The 5,556-nt window shown below is 41.7% G+C and overlaps 1 long non-coding RNA gene across 2 annotated transcripts; it reads left to right on the forward strand.

Moving 5' to 3' along the window:
- Positions 1-1,019: 1,019 nt before the first annotated feature.
- On the forward strand, positions 1,020-5,441 carry LOC106530421 (uncharacterized). 2 transcript variants are annotated; one of them, XR_001311784.1, is made up of 3 exons: positions 1,020-1,429; positions 1,514-3,941; positions 4,318-5,441. It is a non-coding gene; the product is annotated as an uncharacterized LOC106530421 (long non-coding RNA). The 2 variants fall into 2 exon arrangements; XR_001311783.1 differs by having other exon boundaries at positions 1,514-3,934.
- Positions 5,442-5,556: the final 115 nt, after the last annotated feature.

Below are 5,556 nucleotides of genomic sequence, written 5' to 3' on the forward strand. Positions count from 1 at the left end.
GATTAATCCCCTGGAGTCCCTGGGCGCCCTTATTTCATAGTCACATGACCAATTTAGTGGGAAAGATTTGCTCTTCAAGAGAGCTGAGTCAGAAAGCGAAGCTCTCGATTTACCGGTCGATCTACGTTCCTACCCTCATCTATGGTCATGAGCTTTGGGTCATGACCGAAAGAACGAGGTCCCAGATACAAGCGGCTGAAATGGGTTTCCTCCGCAGGGTGGCTGGGCTCTCCCTTAGAGTTAGTAGTGAGCTCTGGTTCCAGTTTAGCTCTGAACCCTTTTTGTTAAAATAAACCAACATTGTGACCTGAGCAGTCCAACAAGAGATGTTTGTGTGAGGATAAAACTACAGTTCTCCTTTAATGTTCTGTTCATGTGTTTCAGTGGTTCCTGAAGGGGGTCAGGTACTGATTAAAGAAGAACCTGAAGAACAGAAGCCTGATGTGGACCAGMAGGACCAAGAACACCTCCACATAAAAGAGGAAGAGGAGGAACTGTGGAACAATCTGGGAGCAGAGCAGCTCAATGTGAAGGAGGAGACTGATGCCACCAACGTTACGTTCACTGCAGTTCCTTTGAAGCATGAGGATGATGAAGATAAACCTCTGTTCTTACAGCTTCATCAACACCAAGTTAAAGTCAGAGATCTTCCAACCAGCAGCTCAGATCAGGATTCTGACTCCTCAGAAACTGAAGTCAGTGAGGATGATGAAGAGGATTCTGACTCCTCAGAAACTGAAGTCAGTGAGGATGATGAAGAGGATAATGATGTGAATAATCCTGACTCTCAGCTGAAACATTTTGTAGACCCAGGGTCAAAACCTGATAAAGATTGTGAGTCTTCTCCTAGCAGGGTTCCTGAATCAGGTGTTAAAAACAACAGCAATGAACAGAAGCTGTTGTGTTGTGAGCTGTGTGGGCAAAGGTTTACCAAAAAGAGCAGATTAAACACACACATGAGAATCCACACAGGACAGAAACCCTTTTGTTGTGAGCTGTGTGATCGAAGGTTTACTGAAAACAGCAATTTAAACAAACACATGAGAATCCACACAGGACAGAAACCCTTTTGTTGTGAGCTGTGTGATCGAAGGTTTACTGAAAAGGGCAATTTAGACAAACACATGATAATCCACACAGGACAGAAACCCTTTTGTTGTGAGCTGTGTGATCGAAGGTTTACTGAAAAGGGCAATTTAGACAAACACATGATAATTCACACAGGACAGAAGCCATTTTGTTGTGAGCTGTGTGATCGAAGGTTTACCACAAAGGGCAATTTAGACAAACACATGAGAATCCACACAGGACAGAAGCCATTTTGTTGTGAGCTGTGTGATCAAAGGTTTGCTGAAAAGGGCAGTTTAGACAGACACGTGAGAATCCACACAGGAGAGAAGCCATTTTGTTGTGAGCTGTGTGATCAAAGGTTTACYRMAAAGGRCMRTTTAAACACACACATGARARTCCACACAGGAGAGAAGCCATTTTGTTGTGAGCTGTGTGATCAAAGGTTTACCAGAAGGAGCAGTTTAAACACACACATGAGAATCCACACTAAAACAAAGCACTCATATGACTCCTAAGTTGAAACAACACAAGAGGAAACATCAGTTTGTCTTTACACACACTTCAAATAAACTAAGACTATGCTGCTTTTTACCAAGTTGGGAAAGTCCAGATAATGATGATGCCATGAATCTGGAAACTTTAATGTTAGTTGACAGCATTGGAGTGATTACAGACACATGTGGACACATTTTAAAGCTGATCCAAAACACTGCTTATTTGCATGAGACCCCAAGAACAATTAAAAGAAACCAGTCCCGATGTCAGGAAGAAAACTGTTGACCTTCACAACTCTGGTTCATCCTTGGGTGTGTATGAACGCCAAAGTTAATGGTCTGAACTGAAAAGAGCAGCCTACAAACCTGAGTCACTTCCACTAGTTTTGTCAGGTTTTTCTCCTCGTCACCAGAGGGTGGTTTTGTTACAGGATAGAGCAGAAGAGACAGAGTTAGGATGGACAGTAGAAACTGAAAGAGATGTGTTTAATAAAATGAAGTTTCATTAGTTGCTTGAATCAAACTTTTAGTATAAATCATCTTGTTACCATCTTACTGTCAAACATTAAAAAGGTTGTCACTGAATTTAATTTTATCGTTTCCAAGTTTTAGTGATAAATGTGTAGCGTGGATGTTTGTTAGTAACCGACTGTTTTCTCACAATAATGTACAGTATGTGAATATATATCTGCTGTTAGTTTAGTGTTAAAATTCACATTTTATTATTAAAAACATGTCCTAGATGACAAGAGGTCTGTAGTCATCTAGGTACAGGTATTAGCTGAATGTTCTGTTGGAGTTACACAATTGTTAGAATGTTTTAAGATGTTAAGATAATTATGATGATAAAAATGTTTTTATTTTACGCAAGTTATTTACTTTTTGACAGTGTTGTGGAAATATTTGTTAAAAAGACAAACACGTGAATAAAAAGAAGATGCACTTCGTAGAATGGTCGTCATTGATTTATTCAGATTTGCAATTGCAAAAATAGTCACACCATGAACAGATCTGAGCAGAGGGCCTGATCACACCACAACAACCAGCAAAGTTTCAGGAAATCAGTTTTACAAAACACTGAACCATACTTCAGATGGTATTTGTGATAAGATTGTACAGTATAAGGGTTTGGCACCATAAGGGCCCTGGCATGAACAGCAGCATTTACATCCCTGAGATCCTGAACAAACCTCCACTCATCCGGTGGTTTGTCGCTGATCTTTTTCACAGGGAAAACAGGTGATCGAATAGGTGAATCATCACACGGTATTATCACACCAGCATTCAACAACGACTCAAGAACAGGAGTAATTCCCTCAACAGCTTCAGGCTATAATAGATATTGTTGCAACTTAGGCCTGAATGTAGATTTTGGGTGCACAACAGGCTCAAAATCTTTTATCAAACCAACATCATATTTGTGTGTTGCCCACAAATGCGTACGCACCTGTGAGAGACATGCTGGAACCATTCCAGGTTCACTTATGCCCCGTTTCCATTAGTACCTACTTAGCACGACTCAGCTTGGCTCAGCATGGTTCCATGCCGTTTCCATTACTAAAAAATCATGGAACCGATACTTTTTTTAGTACCTACTTAGTTGAGGTTCTATCAGAGCCGAGCCATGCTGTAAAATGTGATGTCATATCACTGTCGGTCACTGATTGGTTGAGGGGTGGCGTCACTAGTTGCTCCCTCTACCCTCACAACAACAACAACTTGAGGTACCATTATTTCTTTGCCGTGGACCAACATTTGATACTCAAAAATGGCAACACAGAAACCCACACCGTGGTCAAACTCTGAGGTGCAGGAGTTTTTGTGCTTGGTGACAAGAGGACAAAATTCAGAGTGAGCTAGATGGCTCTACTCGCAACGAAAAAGTTTTCAAGGAGATCTCGGAGCTGATGGCCAGTCGTGGCTTACCAGTGAATGCCAAAGCAGTGTCGGGAAAATATGGCCTCTGCTCTGTTGGAGTCCTTGATGGACGATGGTGAGTGTTATTTTTAACTGTATTTTATTTCATTCCTTCGGTGGTGAGTGTATTTTGAACAAACTGCAAACATTGACGCGTTTTGTGTAGATCGCGCTGACTTCATTACTCCCGATGCAGTAGGGCAGCTGCTAGCATCAATGCTAACTGTGATTTGTTACTGTGTACTGCTTTGGTCTGCAACTATGTAAATATTGCGGGTTTTCTCAAGGGCTGTGTTTCTTTTTTCAGAACGTATGTCGACATAAAACGAGCTGTGGCTTAATGTAGGTTTGGACCCACCATGCTCCCCGGATCCAAATCAACTCCAGCCAGACCATCGGGGCCTAGTAGTTGCACGCAGAGCAGCCAGCAGCACAGCAGTTGGGTGTAGCAGGTACGAGGTAAACACGTTTAAATAAAAAACAGTATTTGTGCCAATAGGTTATGAGTGGATTTTTTTTATTTTTTATTGTGGATACTTATGAAGCCCAAAAGTCTGATTAACAAATATTTTCTTTGTTTCATATCTGTGCATATAGCAGAATTCCCTTGATGTTGCAAAATAACACTTATTTTTTTCCCACAAAGTTCAATACCTGCATTCATTTGTTTAACACCAGTGCACTCATAAAGTTTGCTTTGTGCATAGAAACAAAACATTAATTTAGTTTTGAACAGATACTTTTCATCAGATGCAACACCTTCTTTCTTTAAAGCCTTTATCACACAATTGTCTGTGCTTCTTTATAACCACCTGCAAACTCTTGTTCTGTCTAGGCAGGAGAAGGCGCGGTGCTACAAAACAGCATTCGTTGGCCGCAGCAGTGCAGACTGAAGACGAGATGATGCGAGATCAGCGGGACCAACATGTTCAACTTCTTCTGGATGATGCACGGGAGGCCAGAGAGCAGGAGACGATCCTGGTGCTGGAGGAGCTGCAGCAGAACGCCACATTCAGTCAAGCATTCTTGGGGTGTTGGGGGACATTGCACGTGCGATGACGTCGCCTACATGACTCAGGCAGGGGAACGGGTACCTCCACCTGCTGGCGAGAGTGTTAACTACATCCAGGCGGAGCATCACCCTTCAGTACCGAACAGAACTCAGGGAACGGGCACAGTCAGGAAAGCCGTGCAGAGTGACAGATGTTATGATCCCTGCTGCTATGTCTGGTCTGTCTCCTCCCTGACCTTGCTCTTTGAACTGTGGCAATGAAGATTTATTTTAAATATGTGGAAAGCAGCCAGCACAACTTCTGCACAGAAATGAAAGACAATTGGGTTTAACCCAGCATTAATAAACTAGCTTGGCAAGGGATGTAACAGGTAACAACAACTAATCATGTTAACTAGCTAAACATTATATAATGTGTAACTCTTCTTTTAGCTAACATTATCTGCCTCCAACAGCATGACTCAACTTACATGGTTTGTTTGGTAAAAAACTGTGTGAAGTTTTAGTTGCTCTTTACACCACGAGGCTCTGCTCAGCACAGCAGCTCCTATCCGTCATCTGCAGGAGTAGCTTGTGCACGCTTATGGTGCGTTCAAAGACGGCTCAGAAAAACTCACTACCATATGTTAATAATGGATACAGCTGTTACGGCTGAGAAAAGTGCGGGACAGAGAGCACAGATGCAGGAAAAGCAGGAAGACATGTCCACGCATATCCCGCATCCATTGTGTCCGTGCCTTCACTGCCCAGGGCCCTTTGGAGACCATGGGCCCCTGGGCAATTGCCCAATTGCCCATATGGTTAATCCGGCCTTGTGTATTTTGTACTCTTAAATCAGACTTTGTACTTGTAGCTTAAATTTGTAACTTTTGGATATGTAAATAGGAATGTGTGTGTGTAAAATAGAGTTGTATCTGTAAAAATAAATTTTGTATCTGTAAAAATGAGATTTGTATCTGTAAAAATAAGATTTGTATCTGTAAAAATAAGATTTGTATCTGTAAAAATATTTACACAAGTTAGTGTTTTTTTTTTGTTAAGGTCTGTTTACAGGTACAAAGC

Source organism: Austrofundulus limnaeus, unplaced genomic scaffold (assembly GCF_001266775.1).
Source record: "Austrofundulus limnaeus strain Quisiro unplaced genomic scaffold, Austrofundulus_limnaeus-1.0 Scaffold518, whole genome shotgun sequence".
Classification (NCBI taxonomy): domain Eukaryota; kingdom Metazoa; phylum Chordata; class Actinopteri; order Cyprinodontiformes; family Rivulidae; genus Austrofundulus; species Austrofundulus limnaeus.